General features: G+C 39.9%; 1 protein-coding gene and 1 long non-coding RNA gene across 7 annotated transcripts in view; both read left to right on the top strand.

Annotated features, from left to right (window-relative positions):
* LOC106093307 (protein sidekick) overlaps nt 1-20,859 on the top strand; it is a 490,348-nt gene that overhangs the window by 12,120 nt on the left and 457,369 nt on the right. The window lies entirely within an intron of this gene.
* Nucleotides 9,237-9,812, top strand: LOC131996645 (uncharacterized). The gene is made up of 2 exons (XR_009397906.1): nt 9,237-9,325; nt 9,394-9,812. It is a non-coding gene; the product is annotated as an uncharacterized LOC131996645 (long non-coding RNA).

A 20,859-nucleotide genomic window follows, 5' to 3' on the forward strand; every position in this document is an offset into this window, starting at 1 on the left:
TCTGAACCTCATCGATCAGATTTTCCGAACATTTAGTCACATCTAATACCTCCTCCCTAATCCTTTTAACAAAGGTAGCGGAGTTACCAATATTAAGTGTTATTAGGTCGTTAGTATTCTAGAACTCTGCCAGGGTTTGGCCCCGCTTATTAGTGTAGATGCGTTTAACTGTGCCATCGTCCTCACACCTGTATGAGCAGGTCATAAAGCTCATGGTGCATACGACGTGTAAACACCATACCATTGATTTTTCTCTCAAATACTCCAAGTACCACCTCATCTGCTTTCGCGGATAGTATCAGTTTCTTGTATAGTGTAATTTTCGTCTGTCGAGGGATGGCTTTGCTCAATCCAAAGTATCATTTGTTAGCCAGTATGTTAGCCAGTATTTTTACAGCGAAGTCGAGTTAGATAGAGTTACAGTTCCCAACTTTCTCCATTTTTTTATCTCCTTAAAATTACAGCTTTCTAGGAGTTGATATCATCCACTTTGCCTTGTCTCAATTTACTGCCAAACCCATTCTCGTAGATTTTTCTTTCGATACTTTCAAAGGCTGCAGTTACTGCTTCCGGCGACCGACCCATAATACTAATGTTGTCGATAGTGGCGAGTAGCATATTTTATCTTGTTAGTAGTGTGTCATGCCTTTTCACACCCGCTTCTCGTATAATCTTCCCGAGCAGGATATTACAGCGATCACACGATAGATCTGAGATTTGAAACTAAGATCACTTACTTTAGTTGGCTATGACAGAACGTTTGTTCCACTAGCCGAACATAGAATAACGTTCCAAAATCTCTGACACCAAATTTTGAGGTGTCTCCCACCACTTGATCTTTCCATCGGGCTTTTGGTCTTCCCGGTTTGCGTGTTTTGGGAGTTGAAACCATCCATTTCCTCTTATCTTCATTTGCCATATTCACTGACTCTTTTTCGATTCTTTCAAAGGCTGCCGTTACTACTTCTGGTGACCGACCTATGATATCGATGTCGTCGGCATAGGCGAGTAGCATTTGTTCTCTTGTGATTAGTGTACCATATCTACTCACATTTGCATCTCGTATAATCTTTTCCAGCAGGATATTAAAGAGATCACACGATAGGCTGTCTCTTTGTCTGAAACCTCTTTTGGTATTTAATGGTTCGGAGAGATTCCTTCCTATTCTTACTGAGGAACGCGTATCAGCAAGTGTCATCCTGCAGAGTCTTATTAATTTTGCAGGGATACCAATCTCAGACATGGCTTGAAATACCTTTGAACGTAAAGAAGGATCGAAGGCGGCTTTGTAGTCAACAAAGAGATGGTAGGTGTTGGTTTGTCCTTCTCGGGTCTTTTCCAGGATTTGGCGCAGTGTGAATATATGGTCTAGGGTGGATTTACCAGGTCTAAAGCCGCATTGATAGGGCCCAATTATCTCATTGACTTTAGGTTTTAATCTTTCACACAGTACGCTCGAGAGTGCGTATTGGGAGGAGACTTATTCCTCTGTAGTTGGCTCATTCCGTCTAGTCTCCTTTCTTGTGTACGGGACATAATATGCTGAGGTTCCAATCATCGGTTATGCGTTCTTCTAGCCAGATTGCGTAGACAAGCTAATACATACGCCTTATCAGCGTGTCGCCTCCGGTCTTAAATAGTTCAGCAGGTAACCCGTCAACTCCTGCTGCCTTGTTGTTCTTTAGTCGGGCCACTGCTACTTGGACCTCATTCTGACTAGGAGATAAACATTCAATACCATCATCATTGATTGGTTCTGCGGTATCCTCTTCGCCGCCAACGTCGGACACTAGCAGTTGGGTAAAATGTTTTTTCCATATCCTCAGCATGTTATCAGTGTCAGCTACCAGATTTCCTTTTTTGTCTATGCAGGAGGATGTGCCGCACCAAAGCCATCGGTTTGAAGTTTAATTCTTTGGTAAAATTTTCGGATTTCATTCTGTGACTCCTGTACATCTCAATTCGCTCACACTCACACCTTTCCATGTCCTTTTTCTTTCTGCGGAATAGATGTTTCTCCTCTCTCCTTTTCTCCCGATACTTCTCCTTCATCTGTCGCTTTGCTACTTATTGCAGGGTTGCTCTATATGCCGCATTCTTGGCTTCAGTAGCATCTCGACACTCTTGATCGTACCATGGGTTTCTTGGGGGAGGCTTCCGGCTTCACTCATTTCCATTTCCTTTTTCTTTTTGCGGAATAGTCGTTTCTCCTCTCTTCTTTTCTCCGGATACCTCTTCTTCATCTGGCGCTTTGCTACTGATTGCAGGGTTGCTCTATATGCCGGATTCTTGACTTCATTAGCATCTCGACACTCTTGATCGTACCATGGGTTTCTTGGGGGAGGATTCCGGCTTCACTCATTTCCATTTCCTTTTTATTTCTGCCGTATAGACGTTTCTCCTCTCTCCTATTCTACCGATACCTCTCCTTCATCTGGCGCTTTGCTACTGATTTCAGGGTTGCTCTATATGCCGCATTCTTGGCTTCAGTAGCATCTCGACACTCTTGATCGTACCATGGGTTTCTTGGAGGAGGCTTCCGGTACCCAAGTACGGATTTTGCGGCATTTTCCATGGAGTGGGCAATAGTTTGCCACTGCGCCATTATATCATCGGAACAAGGAGTGCTTTCATCAAGCAGTTGGGTCAGTCGAGTGGAGTATGCCGCTGCCATCTGTTGTGTTTGCAGCTTTTCAATGTCCAGCTTCCGTGCAGTGTCAGATCGTACTTTCCTCGCCATGTTCCAACGAACCTTTGCTGCAACAAGGTGATGATCGGAATCTATATTTGCTCCACGGATCGATTGTATTGGGCTGCCCAAAAAGTAATTGCGGATTTTTCATATAGTCGGCGTTGACAAATTTTTTCACAGCTTGTGACTCTGTAATTGCATTCTTTCTTCTGTCTGTTATCAGCTGTTACTTTTAGCTTGCTTTAGAAAAAAAGTGTAAAAAAAGTATTTTTGATTAAAGTTCATTCTAAGTTTTATTAAAAATGCATTTACTTTCTTTTAAAAAATCCGCAATTACTTTTTGGGCAAACCAATATCTTAAAAATTTAATTTGTACAAAATTTTTGCCGTCAAAAAGATTTTAAATCTCTCCTAATCAATTCACAGGACGTACTGAAACTAAGAACAACTCTTTAAAAAATGGCATCTTTTTAGAAACTGAAACACTAGAAATAAATTGAACAAATTCTTTAAAACTTCCTTCTTTATCAGCATTATCCCAATGTTAATAATAACTAGAAATGATAGAAATCAACTAAAGGCATTTGCCATGTTGAATGAATCAAATTTCATGCCCAACTCAAGCTTGTTTGAAATTTGAATTTACCAAAAAAATTTTTATCTTACTGTACTGTGTAAGAAATTGTCCTAATTTCAGTCAATCAATATATACATTTCCCTTCTCAAAATGTTTCCTTTCCCTAATAGTCTTCCCCAATGACTAAAAATTGACATTAAATGTCCAAATAGAGTCTAGCATTAAACACCGTTTTAAAAAGTCACCAGTTTTACAGTTTGAACTCTTATCGAAATAGCACATCGGCGTCACACCATCCAGACCACAAATCCACAAAAGCCCCAAATGCATAGCTAATGGTGGCCACAATTATCACTTCCTATGGCTGCCTTTATAGGTAAACTAAATGGCGTAACCGCAATGCTATGACCGCCATTTGAGCAATATAAGAATTAGCCATTTACAACGATTACAAGTTTCACAGTCACTTCTTTAAATGCAAAGCAAATTAGAAGACCAAGAAAACAGTAAAATTTCAATATTTTACTTTTAATTACAAATGATGACTGGTTTGGATTGGATTCAATAGGGGGACATATCACTGCATTAAACTCTTCAAAAGATATGGAATTTGTTATTTCATGTCATGTTTGCCCTTTAAGGCTTAATTGGTTTCGGTTGTTCTATTTGTTGGCGCTTAAACACATCCGTTATAATTAAATTTTAGTGTCGCGTTTACTATTCATGTAATCAATGCACACTTCAATTTGGGCTTCGCTTCATATCTTGTCAATGCCTCCAACGCTTTGCCCAACTCTCGACCACTTTTTTTTTTTTCATTTTCCACTATTATAGTCTGCAGTGTGAATCATATATTCACATTTAACGGATATTCTTCTATGTTGTAAATTCATTTTAGTAACAAATTCTCTGCCACCATGTTTGTTGCATGCAGCAGCATAGTTTGAATGTTGGATGAGTATGTGCGATATTGAAATGTTTGTGCATGTCGATGCAACGTGAAGTACGTGTTGATGACACTTAATACCATTTTGAAGTTGCGTTTATTCCTGGCAAATATTTATTTAAAATCGATTGTTGCCAGGATATGAGCTGAGGGCCTATTATGCTGCAGCACAGTGTTTAATATCCTCTTCTGGCTATTGTGGGAGGGGAATATGATAACAGCAAACATTGTCTGCTAACTTCTTCTGGTTAATTCTGCTGCTATTACAGCAGTCTTTTGCTGTTTAAGCAAAATGTTTGCAGTTTTAGAACAGCAAGCTGTCTGCTGAATATACTGTTTGCTTAAATTATCTGCTGTTTTAATAATAATGGGATTGTTAGGCGGATTATTCTAATACGTTGTGTGCTCTAAAAGCTGTAAAATTTGTTTGGAGTTGTAGAAAATGTTTTTTTTTTTTTTTTGATTCATCAACAACATGCAATCAATGTATGTTGAGTGTTTGTTGTTGTAGTTAGTATAGTAGATTTTTAAATCCAACACCCTAGGATGGGGGGTTTACTAATCCAATCATTTCATTTGCAACACCTTGAAATATGGATCTGCGAACCCATAACGTCTGTATATACTTAATCATGTCAACATTCTGAGTCGTTCTATCCATGTCCGTACGTCCTTTTGTCGAAATCACGATATAGCGGTCAGACGCGTAAAGTTTGCGGCTTGAAAGTTTGCACGTATACTTCTTATTCATGCAGATGTTGGGGATTGCATATTGCCCATATCGGTTCAGATTTGGATATAGCTCCCATATAAACCGATCTCCCGATTTGACTTCCTCAGGCCCTGGAAGCCGAAAATTTTGACCAATTTGGCTGAAATTTTGCATATAATGTTCTGATACGACTTTCATCAACTGTGTCACGTTTGGTTTGATTCGGTCTATAACCTGATATAGCTCCTTTATAAACCGATCTCCCGATTTGACTTCTTGAGCCCTTATAAGTCGCAATTTTTGTCCAATTTGGCTGAAATTTTGCATGTGGTGTTCTATTCTGATTTTCAACAACTGTGCCACCTATGTTTCGATTTGGTCTATAACCTGATGAAGCTCCCATATAAACCGATCTCCCGATTTGACTTCTTGAGCCCTTATAAGCCGCAATTTTTGAGAAATTTGACTGAAATTTTGCATGCGGTCGATCTCCCGATTTGAGTTCTTGAGCTCTTATAAGCCGCAATTTTTGTCCAATTTGGTTGAAATTTTGCATGTGGTGTTCTGTTATAACTTTCAACAACTGTGTCAAGAATGATTCGAATCGGTCTATAACCTGATATAACTCCCATATAAGCCGATCTCGCTACTTGACTTCTTGAGTCCTTATAAGCCTAAATTATTGTCCAATTTGTCTGAAATTTTGCATGCGATGTTCTGTTATGACTTTCAACAACTGTGCCAAGAATGGTTCGAATCGGTCTTTAACCTTATATAGCTCCCATATAAGCCGATCTCGCTACTTGACTTCTTGAGCCGTAAAAGCCGCAATTTTTTGTCCGATTTGCCTGAAACAACTGTCTCAGGTCCAAATGGGTCTTCAACCTGATGTGGCTTCCATATAAATCGATGTCTCGACTTGACGTCTTGAATACTTGGAAGACGCAATTTATGTCCGATTTGCCTGGAACCCGTAATTTTTGTCCGATTTATTTTGGTTAAAAGTTTGCTAAAAAAATCATCTGTTTGCTAACACAACAGTCTTGTCTGCTTTCGCCATGTCAGCAGTTAATAACTGCTATTTTAGCAGATTTTTTTTCGTTAGTTTTAATAAAAATATTTGTAGACATTCTGAGCCAATTCAGGACGCTTACTTTAGAAGGAGTAAAGTTTGAAATCTTCTACAAATACTTGCTGTTAGTGCAGGGTGGTTGGTATTGTAAATGGGCCATATCGGTCTCGGATCTTGACTTCTTGAGCCTAAACAGGGTGCAATTCGAACTTACTGGTATCCAAGGGTAAAGTTGCGCCTCTGAAAACTGTTAGTCTGCCGAGGCTTGAATTATGCGGAGCAGTGCTATTGTTAAAATTGCTAAAATGCATTGGTAAAAAAAATTTTTTACTACAAGCGATTTATTTCTGTGGTCTTATTCCACAATAGTGTTTAGACAAGCCTCCATATCACTGAAAGGCGTTTGTGACAAACAAAGTTTCGGAAATATGGGATAACGTTGATAATGCAACTTGAAGACATTTTACCAGGAATTAGCATCTAATGTGCCAATGTCTGCTGGGTTTTAATCCAGCTCAATTGGAGTAACATTTAATCTGGTGGCATGGACCCATGTGGCTTCTGAAAAATTCGGACTACTGGCCAAAGCAGACCACGTTCAAAGAACCTGAACTAGAAAAGAAAGTGGTCATCTGTCAAACCCAGACACAAACTGGGGAGATTCTGGATCGGTTTTCATCGTTCAGTTGGGCATTGAGAGTTATTTGTTGTCATCTCACTTCTCAGGAGATGAACACTGCAACATACGTGCCAAATATGGTTGGAATTGGCCTAAAACCTAATATAGTTTCTATATAAACCGATTTCCCGATTGCTATTCTGCGAACCTAGGGAGCGCAGCTCTTGCCCTGTTTGGTTGAAAATTTGCACAACGACATCACCTATGATCTTCAACATACGCGACAAACTTTATCTCCATTGGTCCATAACCTGATATAGCTCCCCTATAAACCGATCTTCCGTTTGTATTTCTTGAGCCCTTATATGGGGCAGATCCTTGGCTGAAAGATTGCACAGTGCCTCCTACTATGACCTTCAACAAACGGCCCTGAATCGGTCTAAAATCTGAAATAGCTTCCATAAATACCGATCTTCCGATCGCACTTCTGGCGCCCCTAGAGGCCGTAGTTCATGTTTGAATTTGCTGAAATTTTGCACAACTACTTCTCCTATAGCCTGCAACATGCTCAACAAGTATGGCCTGAATCGGTCCATATTGTTCCCCAATATGGCGTAATTCTTATACGACTTGGCTGAAGTTTTGATCTGTGACATCTACTGGGGTCTCCAACATCCAAACCATGTGTGCATCAAAACGGTTCATAACTCAAAACAGCTTCAATAGCATATCAATTCTCATCCATTATCCTTTGTTTGCTTAAAAAGAGATATTGTGCAAAGAACTTGGCAAATGCGATCCATGGTGGAGGGTATAAAAGATTCGGTCCGCTGCTCCTTCTTTCACACTTCAATATTTTTATTTAAGCCCTTTATGGATATGATCGACAAAAAAAATCCTATTTTGGGGGTTTGATGGCTTTCAGACATTTCGCCCAATTCGTGCTCTACATCCAAACACCTCTCATTTAACGCCTATGGTCGACAAATGTGTTCGGTTTGTTGGTGTTTTGGAGGTGGTGTGGCCACCTAAAAATGATCAGCTTCGTGCTCTACTCTTTTGGTCCTAAAAAAGATCAGCTTCGTGCTCTACTCACAAATACCTCCTTATTTAAAGCCCATGTTGTCAGTTAATTAGGAGGCCACCGTATCGCAGAGGTAAGCAGGTCCGTCTATGATGCCGAACACCAGGGTTCGAATCCTGCCGAGAACGTCATTAAATATTTTCAGTGGTGTCATCCCTGCTAATGCTGGTGACATTTGGGAGGTACTCTTTCAAAGGTTAGCATGTCCGCCTATGATGCTGAACGCCTGGGTTCGATTTCTCTCCAGAACGTCATTAAAAATTTTCAGCGGTTATCATCCCTTGCTAATGCTGGCGACATTTATGAGGTGCTCCTGCCTTGTTGAAATTTCTCCTCAAAGAGGTGTCGCATGCCGTTCGAATTTGGCTATAAAAATTAGGTTTCGGACATCACCCATTGATATGTGAAAAGTTTGCTCCCTTCGATGTTCCTTGCCGGAATGTTCATGGGCAAAATTGCATTTGCATTGCTAGACAGTAAAAAAGTCCTATTCGCAGGGTGTTATGGGGTTGGGGCGGCATACCAGACACTTGGTGCTGAAAGTGGATATTCTAGCTTTACTCCAAAATTTCTTTCATTTTAGTCCCATATTGCCATGTTTGCCAAATATATTCGATTGGGGAGGGTTTTGGGGTTATGTCCGTGAAAATAAAGTTAACTCTAATTAGCAGAGACACAATCCCATTCAATTAACAGCACTCTGTTACGAGCTTAGCAGAGCTATGCTAACAGCTTAACAGAAAATATCTAAAAATAAAATCCAGAAAAATAATTAAAAAAATTCAGAAGAAACGAAAGCTTCCTTCGCTATAAGTGGGTACCTCTTATCCCTCCCAGTTTTTTTTTTCACTTTTCGCTTTGGACTTTTAAGTGTTGTTGTTATCCATTATGCATTTTTTACATCGTTTTATGCATTTTTTACAAAATTAGCAATGTGTTTTGTCCTTTTCTGTTTCCTAGTTGTGGTTTCCTCTGAATTCTTCCATTATTTTTCTTTATTTTATTTTAAGATCTTTTCTGTAAAATGGTTAGCATAGCTCTGCTAAGCTCGTAACAGAGTGCTGCTTATTGAATGGGTTTGTGTCTCTGCTAGTTAAAGTTAACTTTATCTTCACGGAAAATTTGGGGTTGGGGCGACCCTCTTAACACAATAGTATATAAGATTCGTTTTACACTCTAAAATACCTTTCATTTCATGTCATGACTGAACTACGTATCGCGGTTAAGGGTTTTTGGTGTGTGGCGGTTCCCCCAGGTACCCCTCTCAACTGCTATACTTTTGTTTTTAGGTTACTCTAAAAGTGTAAACAAAATCTAGCTTGAAACCAATCATCAAACTTCGAGGTCTGGTGTTTTTGAAATTAAAGTAAGGGGAGGGTCTGCCTATCCCCTTCTGATTTGGAAAAATACGTACCCTGTTTAAACCTGTTTTTAGATTTTTTTTGGACAAAATTTCATATCGTGTCATGTCAATGTCAATATTTTATTTTTTCAATAAAAATTTCTTTTACATTTGGTTTTCAAAGAAAATTTCCTTCAAAGAAGTTCCCGAATCATAAATTTTTGTAATTTTTTGTTTGGTTCATGAAGCCTACGCAAAATTTGTTGTGGTACATATGGCAGGTAACAACTCTGTTCCCTGAAAACTCACCTGATTTCACTTGCCATCCCTTCCGCCCAACTTTTCCTAGATAAAATTTGCATGAATACAACTCCTAGTTATAGCAAAGCGATTGATCATCCCAATCCCATGCAATGTATTATTCCAAAAATAAATTCATAATTAGCACATTTATCAGCATGGCTAAACAAAGCAAAACTATTGCCAATGGGAAAGGCTGCATGGGTCGCCATCATGCCATAGAATTAATAAACAATAGCAGACCCACAATGCCATGTGACATAATCCAGCGTAACTCAGAACATTGAAATGCTACATGGGCATCGCCCAGAACGCAGTGCGTCAGCAATGTCAACGATGCGGTGGTTTCCATTGTATTTTCAGTCCACCTATCTCCATACATAGTACATACGCAGTTGCACTCTTAAATATTTGTGAAATATTGCCGGAATGTCCTTTCACTAAAACATGATAACAACGCATAACGCACATGCCATGGCTACCATAGATTCCACATCCTAGTAAGGGGAATATTCGCGAATGACCTCTAACCATTACCGTTCTCATGACCCTTGAGGTTCAGCGATGTTTATTGACAGCTGGTGGAGATGGCCACACACAGGCAAAAAAAAAAACACATTGGCTCCCTGAGCTATGCGAATTAGATAGGCCAATGTAAAGCGGGAAAATTAGTTTTCAGTCTACCATTTATACTAGGCCTCCTCTCCTAGCCCATGTGTTGCAAATGCAGGAAATGTGTTGGCATTAGAAAAATTCATTGTTTGTCGTCTAGTTTGTAGACTCACCATTGCATTTTCGGCACCACAATCACCGCTGGTGAATGTGAGTGTGTAGGCGCCCAAATATAGAATACACATGTTTCCACATCATGTGTTAGGCCTGGCTGGAAGTGCCAGAATCCTGTTGTATGTGCTGTTTTGTTTTTTTTTTTTCAATGACACCAGCAGGCAGTAACGAAGTAGGGCTGTCGGCGATCAGTGTAATCTGATATTTTTGTATGGTCGATTATTATTTTTTTTTTTTAACATGTCTTTTCCATAGGCATTGTGAATGCTGCACTGCTGTTATGCGAGAGATGGCGAAAATTTTAGTTTCACAGTAGCTTCATTAGTTTAAATTTGTTTAGCCCTAAGGCGGCAAATCAGCAAAGGAAAAATTACATGACCCTTAAATCACAATGTGTAGCTAGCATTTAAAAGTAGTCTTACAATGGGATGGTATTGTTGTGGTTGTGGGCAAAGTGGGTTATAAATGACCCTAGAAGCTAAAAGATTACGCTACACGCCTTGCTTCGAATTCTAGCAAGCTTATCAGAGATACATTTTAGGTTGGTCCCCTAACTAGCCTTCATCCATCTAAAGTTTCTTTGTGGAAAGCTGTCGCTTACAGTTCGGACTCAGGTGTTGTAGTTTCGTTTGTGCTATAACGGACCTCGTTGAAAAAGCTGTTAGGACGGGCTAGGACCAGCGGGCTTGACATAAATCCCAGATTGACTGTCACCTGTCCCAAATGGGGTAGAATTCCCACTCTCTCCTGAGTCCAAGTACTTAAGCGTAATTCTTGACCAAAAAAGAGGCGAAGACTACCTGGCTTGGTATAAATCCCCAGAAAGATTGACCTGGTACTGAAGACATTGAGCGTCTTTAATTTCTGTGTATCGTAGTCGGTGGGAAAGATATTTGCCGGGCTTAACATAAATCCCAGAATGACTGCGACTTTTCCCAAATCGGGTAGAATTCCCACTCCTAACTGAGTTCAAACTGGACTCTACAAGGAACGTCCAAAAAAGGGGCGAGGACTACATGGCTTGGTATAAATCCCCAGAAAGATTGAGCTGGTACTGAAAACACTCAGAGTGAGTGTTTTCAGGGAACCTGCTTGGGTGAAGTAAAACTGGCGCTCTCTCCAGAGGTCAACTACAACACGTAGGGGATGATCCCTATACATGCAAATGCATTGTGTTGACGGAAGGACAGTTAGGAATGGGATGGCGGGAAGAGGGAGTAGTATTTATTGGCATTAATCTTGAATTTCTGTAAATCGTAGTCGGTGGGAAAGATATTTGCCGGAAGTTGATTCAACATACGAACACTTCGGGCGAAAAGGAAATTACTTCTGTAGTGCATTAATCGGTCAAAGATAATTCGCCCAATCAATCACAAACGGGTGTGAATTCCTGGAAAGTCTTGTATTTTTGACAAACATGCTTACGTCAGGAGTAAGAAGGTGGATTTCAGTTTAAGCCCACCATGAAAGTTATGATGGAGCAGTGCTGCGCAAAGTGCAGGCACTAAGATGCTTGAATGATGGAGGCCACTGTAGCGCAGAGGTTAATATGTCCGCTCTTGACGCAGAACGCCTGGGTTCGAATCCTGGGGAGACCATCAGAAAAAATTTTCAGCAGTGGTTTTACCCTCCTAATGGTGGCAACATTTGTAAGGTACTATGCCAAACTTCTCTCCAAAGAGATGTCTCACTGCGGCACGCCGTTCGGACTCGGCTATAAAAAGGAGGCCCCTTATCATTGAGCTTAAGAGTTGAATCGGTCTCTATTCATTGATATGTGAGAAGTTTGCCCCTGTTCCTTAGGGAATGTTCATGGGCAAAATTTTCAATTTTACGTGGATTCTTCTTTCGACACTTCGACCATCGGTTATCACATTGTATTTTCATGCCCAGAACATCAAGAGCGTTTGATATCTCAATATACATTTTGTCGATAGTTATTGACGATTGTAAAGAGTTTGCGAATCGTTTGTGAGACAAGAAACTGCCACCAACTCAAAAATGGCCAGCAAGTCCTGACGGATTGTATTATTTATAATTCGCCTCCTGTCTCCAATCTCATGGAGATTCGGCCTATGGTCGAATGAATATGAATGAAAGTGATTGCTATCATTAGCAAATGAGTAGACTGGATTCGAAGTCTGACTCGGTAGATCGTCAATAAAAATAAGAACAAATAAAAGGGCATTAAGTTCGGCCGGCCCAAAACTTTGTACACTCACCACCTCGGGAATATTCGTCATAATCCGGTCAAAACTGCTTCATTTATGCACCCATAGCAACTATATCGAAATATGGTCCAATTTGGACCGAATTAGGCACGAAAATTGAGTGGTCCAATAAATACAAGTCACTGTTAAACTTTGTAGAAAAAACTATTGGTTTTCTTGGCAGCTATATTCAAAATATAGAGCAATCTGAACCAAATACAAAAAAAAAATGTCGAAGGGCCTAACACAACCCATAGTCCCAAATTTCGGCAAAATCGGACAATAAATGCGCTCTTTATGGGCCCTTTATGGCAGCTATATCGAAATCTGAAACAATCTGTGCCAAATTGAAATATGATGTCGAGTGGCCTAACACAACTCACTGTTCCAAATATCGGCAAAATCGGGCAATAAATGCGCCTTTTATGGGACTTAGTCCATAGATCGAGACATCGGTCTATATGACAGCTATATCCAAATCTGGACCGATCTGAGCAAAATTAAAGTTTGGTGTCGAAGGACATTACACAACTCACAGTTCCAAATTTTGGCTACATCGGACAATTAATGCGATAATTGTGGGCCCAATACATTAAATCGAGAGATCGGTCTGAATGGCAGCTATATTCAAATTTGGAATTATCTGGGCCAAATTGAGGAAGGATGTCGAAGGGCCCAACACAACTCACTGTCCCAAATTTTGGCTACATCGGACAATAAATGCGCCTTTTATGGCCCCAAGACCTTTAATCGAGAGATCGGTCAATATGGTAGCTATATCTAAATCTTGACCGATCTGAGCCAAATTGCAGAAAGTTGTCGAAGAACGTACCGCAACTCGCTGTCCCAAATTTCGGCGAAATCGGACTATAAATGCACCTTTTATGGGCCAAAAACCTTATATCGAAAGATCGGTCTATATGGCAACTATATCCAAATTTGGACCGAGCTGTGCCATATTGCAGAAAGATGTCTAGGGGCCTAGTTAAACTCACTGTCGCAAATTTCGACGAAATCGGACAACAAATGCGCCTTTTATGGGCCCAAAACCTTAATTCGAGAGATCGGTCTATATGGCATATTGTAGAAAGATGTCGAGGGGCTTAACACAACTAACTGTCCCAAATTTCAGCGATATCGGACAATAAATGCGCCTTTTATGGGCCCAAAACCTTAAATCGAGAGATCGGTCTATATGGCAGCTATATCCAAATCTGGACCGAACTGAGCCAAATTAAAGTTTAATTTCGAAAGACATAATACAACTCACTGTCCCAAATTTCGACGAAATCGGACAAAAAATGCGCCTTTTATGGGCTCAATACCTTAAATCGAGAGATCGAACTATACGGCAGATATATCCAAATCCGAACCAATCGGGACCAAATTGAAGTAGGATGTCGAAGGGCCTAACACTACTCGCTGTCCCAAATTTTAGCAAAATCAGACCATAAATGTAGCTTTTATGGACCTAAGACCTTAAATCGTTAGATTGGGCTATATGGGGCTTATATCAACATGTAGTCCGATATAGCCCATCTCCGAAATTAATCTGCCTATTGACAAAAAAAGAATCTATGCAAAGTTTCAGCTCAATATCTCTCTTCTTTTTAAAGATCGTCTTATGTTTTAAATGGGTCGGATATGGATATTTTTGATGTGTTGCAAACGGATTGACAAAATGAATATGCTTCCATCCTTCGGTGGTGAGCTAAAAACCAAAAAAAAACCTCTTTTAAAGTTTGGCAGATTAAATGGGTAACAGCATTTGACTGGTTTTCTATATCCAAATTTTATTTGGTACCACCAAATTCATCGGTAGGATCAAACCAGCAAATAGTAGAGCTTTCAGGAACCGAACAAGGATGATCGAGAGACCGGTTTACATGGGAGCTATATCAGGTTATAGATAGATTTTGGCCGTATTTGGCACAGTTTTGGAAGTCGTAACAGAACATCGCATGCAAGATTTCAGCCTAATCGGAGAAAAATTGAGGCTTTAAAGGACTCAAGAGCTATGTCAGGTCAAAGACCGTTTTGGACCGTGCTTCGCACAGTTGTTGGAAGTCATAGCAAATTCTTAGATTTTCAGCTAAATCGGTCAACCACTGCGGCTTCCAGGAGCTCAAGAAGTAGAATCGGGAAATCGCTTTACATGGGAGCTATATCAGGTTATAGACCAATTTGGACCGTACTTGGAATAGTAGTTGGAAGTTATAACAAAACACCACATGCAAAATTTCAGCCAAATCGGACAAAAATTGCAGCTTTTAGGGGCTCAAGAAGTCAAATCAGGAGATCGGTTTATATGGGTGCTATATCAAGTCAAAGACCGATTTAGACTGTACTTGGCACAGTTGTTGCAAGTCATAACAAAACACCACAACCTAAACTTCAGCCAAATCGGACAAAAATTGCTGCTTCCAGGAGCTAAAGAAGTCAAATCGGGAGATCGGTTTACATTGGAGCTATATCAGGTTATAAACCGATTCGGACCATACTTGGCACAGTTGTTGGATTATAACAGAACACTATCTGCACAATTTGACCCAAATCGGACAAAAATAACGTTTTCCAGGGGCTCAAGAAGTGATATCGGGAGATCGGTTTATGTGGGAGCTATATCCGGCTATAGACCGATTTGGAACGTACTTGGCACAGTTGTTGTTGTTGTCATAACAAAACACTACATGCAAAATTTCAGTCAAATCGGACAAAAATTGGGGATTCCAGGAGCTCAACAAGTCAAATCGTGAGATCGGTTTAAATGAATATTTCGAGGTGTTACAAACGGGAAAACTAGATTAGTTTACCCCCATCCTATGGTGGTGGGTATAAAACGGCATGTCGTCTTGAAATTATGCTCTTAATAGTATTTTCCCCTTTGTAGCACAGCAGTAAGGGAAACAACTTCACCTTATATATTTCTATCAAATGTAGATCCAACACTTGCCCAACTGCTTCTCTAGACCATCCTCGATTGTCATAAGAGTTAGTTTTTGAATACAAGCATATTGCAGCTATCCTATTAATTTTTTCATGAAATTCTACATTTTGAAATGAATTCGTTTCCCTATTGCCCAAGTAAATGCTTGACATCATTGTGATCATAATAATTGAGCAAAACCGTAATAATAAATAAATTGTTGTCACCCTCTTAGATACCCTAACCCTTGTTGGCATTGACACATCTTACAAGTATCCTCTCTTGAAAATTATCTTCACCTTTTCTTTACTTGGGTCCTTGCTTTGTATTTGGGGCGAAATTGCCTGAAATGCGGTATTCTATTATATTTCATATTACAATTTTTCCCCCCTCTTCGCTTGTCTGTTTGCTGCCATTGTAGTCGTTTTTTAAACGTACACCTATCTACCATACTTTTCAAATTATTTGCCTACTTGGGCACACGCACACCCATTCATGACAAGAAACATGCTGGTGGAACCTTTTCAATAAAATACTTATTTTGCTGTACATTGTGGACACTTGAGCACAGTGGGGGGAATTTTTTTCAAGAAGAAAAGAAGAAGGTTTTTTTCAAAAAAGACTTTGAGACAGAGAAAATTTTGTTGAACTTGAATCGGAAAGCTTTCATTGATGTGTGAGAAGTGTGCCCCTTCTCGGTGCCTGGGTAAATTTTTACTCCACTCCCAAATACCTTTCTTTGGAGACCTATATTAGAGACCTATATTATAGAGACACGTGGCCCTTAATTTTAATATACGCTTCGTGCTCTAATTTCAAATACATTTTATATGAGCCCCATAATGGCATGATCGGTAAATAAATTCTGTTTTAAGGGTGGGGTGGACCCCAGAGACTTTGTATCGAAAATGAGTATCAATTTCCCGAATATCAATCAATTTAAACATCAAATAGTTTTTATATAATAGTCAGGTGTTTTCGGGTGGGACAGTTCCCCAAACACAGTTTCTAAGCACCTTTCGTTTGAGCTCTGTCTTGTCGGGATTGATATAGACCAATCCCCCAAACCCATTTGGGGGGTTTTGGACGGCCCCCGAGGCACCCGACCCCAACAATAGAAACCATGTTTTGTTTTGAATGTGAGAGTGCAGAAAAAAATTCGAAAGAATCTCATCACCAATCTCAGATATCTGGTGTTTTTGAAAATTAGGGTAATAAGAAGTGCTTTTTAGGCGAGGGATGGCACTCAGATATTTCGACTCAAATATGGATATCAAATTCGTGATGCACTCCCAAATCCATGTAATTTTAGCCCCATATTGCCATGGTCGGTAAATATGAACTGTTTGGAGGGTGTTTTTGGGCTGGGGCGCCCACCGGTACTTCGCTCTGAAAATAGATATCACATTCGTTATTTACTCCCAAATACCGTTGATTTCATCTCCATTTTGCCATAATCGGAAATGAAGTTCACACCACCCCCATCCGATATCTAAAAATTGTATAGCCTATCTTTCTTTCCAGAAACACACAATCTGTGCAAAATTTTAAGAAAATCGGTTCAGCCGCTTTTGATTCTACGGAACAAAAAAAAAACCGAGTCCCATATCGTCATTTAAGGCGTTTTCGGTGGGTAGGGTGACCCCCTATACTTCGATCTGATTTTGTATGGCAGATTCGTAATCTAATTCCGAATACCTTTCATTTGTGGCCCATATCGACATGAACGTCCAATATGTCTGTTTGGCAGAATTTTGTGGTTGGGGCGGCCCGATAGGCAATTTAACCCAATTTTTAATACTATATTCGTATTTTATTTTCCTATACCTTTCATTTGATACCCATATTGTCCCGATCGGTCCACTTTTGATTTTGGGTGGTGTTGGATAACGGGGGAAGTTCCGCCCCCTTCCGAAATCAACAAATTACAAAGCCTATTTCTTAATTTCTGACCATATTCGCAATCTACTCCCGAATACCTTTCATTTGAGTCCCATATTGTCATGATTGTCCAAAAAAAACTATTTTAGGGGGTTTTGGGGTTGGGGCGGCCTCCCAGTTGCTTGGACCCAACTTTTGTTATGAAATTCGTTCTCTACTTCTGAATACCTTTCATTTGAGTCCCATATTGTCCAGATCGGTCCACTTTTATTTTTAGGTAGTACTTTTGGAGTAAGGGGAGGGTCCGCCCCCCTTCCGATATCCAAAAATTATGTAGCGTATGTTTCCTTCCAGGCCAACCTACCAAAACGTGGTATCATACCAAATGTGGTATCAATTTCGTGTTCTGCTCACAAATACCTTTCATTTGAGCCGCATATTGCCATGGTAGGTAAATATGTATGTCCGATTTAGGGGTGTTTTGGGGGGAGGGGTGGTCCTCCTCACACTTAACTTTGAAAAAATATCTGCATCGTGTTCTACTCTGAAATACCATTTTTTTGAACCCCATGTCCGCCAAATATTTGGCTCTAAATTGGATATCAAACTCGTTTTCCAATCTCAAATACCTTTCATTTGAGCCCCATATTGCCATGGCCGTTAAGCTTGTCCGCTATGGTGGATGTTCTGGGGGAGGGATAGTCCCCAAATACTTGGTCCCACATTTGGTTATTAGATTCGTTTTCTTCTCCCAAATACGTTTCATTTAAGCCCCATATTGCGGGGACTAGGAAATAAGTCTTGCTTGGGATGTGTTGCGGAAGGTCACGTGGTCCTGAAAGAGGGTTTCAATTTCGTGCTTTACTCCCTAATACCTTTCATTCGAAACCCATATTGCTATGGTCGGTAAATTTGTACTCTTTGGGGGGGTCTTTTGGTAGATAGGTGGTTTTTTGGTGGATGGATCTCTCAAACACTTGGTCCCACATTTGTATATCAGAATCGTTTTCTACTCTCAAATACCTTTAATTTGAGCCCCATACTACCATGGTTGATAAATATGTCCAAGGGTTGTTTTGGGGAGTGGGGTGGTCCCCCAAACACTAAGCCTTGAAAAAATATCAGCATCGTGCTATACTTTCCTATATTTGAACCCGATATTGCCATTAGTTTAAGGGGGCCAAAACACTTGCCCCCAAATTTGGATATCAAATTCGTTATCTAATCACATTTGAGCCCCTTATTGCAATAGTCAGCTAATATGTCCGGTTTGGGGGATGGGTCCCGAAAGCTATCAACATCTTGCTCCACTCTATTCGAGACCCAAATTGTCATTGGTCCTATTTGGGGGTTGTTATGGGGAGTAACTTCCCCTTGACGATGGGTCCCGAATGTTGATATTTGATTCGTGAATTTTACCCATGAACATACCATTAAGGAACAGTGGCAAACTACTATACTCCCGTGATTCGTGCTATACTTCCAAATTTCCATAGCCGGCAAACCTGTCTGGTTTATAGGGGTGTCTTGAGGCATGGGGTGGCTGAATGGCTTGGTCCTGCAAAAAATATATATCAGATTCGTGTTCTCTTATTTGAGCCCCATATTGCAATGGTCAGCAAATACGTCCATTTGGAGTGGTGTTATGGGGGTGGAGCGGCCCCATAGACACTTTTTCCAGAATATTGATATCAGATTCATGCTTAATTCCCAAAGACCTTTCATATGAGACCCATATTGCTATGGTCGGTAAATTTGTCCTCTTTGGGGGGTGTTTTGGTAAATGGATGACCTCTCAAACACTTGGTGCCACATTTGGATATCAGAGTAGTATTCTACTCTCAAATACTTTTTATTTAAGACCCATATTGCCATGTCAAATTAAGGGGTGCTTGGGGGCTGGGGTAGTCCCACAATTGGATATCGGGTACGTTTTCTACTCTTAAATGCCTTTAATTTGAGTCCCATATTGTCGTGTTTGGTCTATGTATATATTTCTTGGGTTTTGGGGTTGAGGCGGCCTCCCTAGGCATCCCACTCGAAACTTGGATACCAATCTTTTGGTTTAGGTTACTATAAGAGGGCACACAAAATTTCGCTTAAATCGCACCAAATATCTTTGAGATTTGGCGTTTCTGAAAATTACGGTAAGGGGGAGAGTCCGCCACCCCTTCAGATATCAAAAAATTTAGTACCCTATTTTCACCATGGGACCATTCTGCACCAACTGCGAACATATCAAGAAATTCGTTTCAGCCGTTTTTGAGACTATAAGGAATACACAAGGCAAAGAAACACAAATTGATTGAACGTTTGGGACAACAAAATTTTCAAAAACTAAGACTTTTATGAAAATGTCGATTAAATTGCTAAGAATTTGATTTTATTTCAATATTTTGTCTTTATATTTTTCACGCAAAAATTTCCTTGGCAGAATTTTCCAAACCTCTTTTTAATAGGTCCCTGCTTTTCTTTGTTAAAAATTCCACTTTTCTCATTTCATGTACCCATTGTTACACCAACTGATTAACATGGCGAGTTTGCACTCACTGTACCCTCCCCCCTAGGGCTCGGAAGAAAAGATATTGCAAAAGTAATGAATGGCATTGCAAAAAGTAAAAAAGAAACATTAAGAATGAAACTGCATTCGTTTGCAGCATAAGACATTTTCTAAATAAACATTATTATGCATAGAACGAGCCGCAATGTCTCAATGGCTGAGTAGAGAGAGAGGACCGACCGTGGTACAGGCGTTTGCATAGCTATGCAAATGGAAATTTTCCCTTCCGTTGTGCCATTGCCATTATGTTTGGCTTCGTCTTCTGCTCATTACAATGGCCATTGGGTTCACTAGCTGCGTGTACACAGATCCTGCTCAGCAAGTCTCAGGTGTTAATATTTTTTAGCCATTGGGGGATGCGGTTGTTTGCGGTGCTAGCAAGAAGGTTGTCGGTTTGTTGGTGGCTTTTGATGCAATCATTAGACATTTCCGGTGCTTGTAAAAGCACAAGATACGACCAAGGCCCTTAGCTTTTAAATGGTGTTATTGACAGCGGTGTATGAGATATTATATGCTTGTGAAGGGTTACAATAGGGAAATGGAGAAGAACACAGCAAAGACAAAGTTGTAAAAAAATAATTATTTGAAAATTAAATTATATTTTATTATTGTATATTAAAATTAATTCAAAAGATTAAACTGTTAAAAAAAATAAAAATATCAAAAACTTAAACAATTTTAAAAAGTTTAAACAAAAACAAAATGAATCAATTTAGGGATCTCCCCCAAGAAACGAATGTCATTCAGAATGACCGGGACAATGTAGGACTTCGGGAATTTGATATCCGAATACTTTCATCGAACATGGAGTCCTATCGGACCAATATTAGACTCAAATTAAGGGTCTTTGATAGTAGAGTACGAATCATACATTCAAAGTTTGGAATAAGGTTGATCCAGGAAGGACCTGGACTATGGTATAGGAAAAAGTCTATATTTGAACAACATAAACGACAAACAACTAAAGTAAGCTAGAGCCGAGCAGGCCTATGGCTCTGGCCGCCGGCTCCAGAACATTCAAAGAAACCTTCAAATTAAAAAGCCATTTTAGGGTGAAGCGATGCATACAGGACCAGGAAGAATAATGTTAATGAAATTTTTACTAGGTTAGGTTAGATTGAATGTGTTGCCCACCATAGGTAAGTTCACTCG

Source organism: Stomoxys calcitrans, chromosome 4, assembly GCF_963082655.1.
Source record: "Stomoxys calcitrans chromosome 4, idStoCalc2.1, whole genome shotgun sequence".
Classification (NCBI taxonomy): Eukaryota; Metazoa; Arthropoda; class Insecta; order Diptera; family Muscidae; genus Stomoxys; species Stomoxys calcitrans.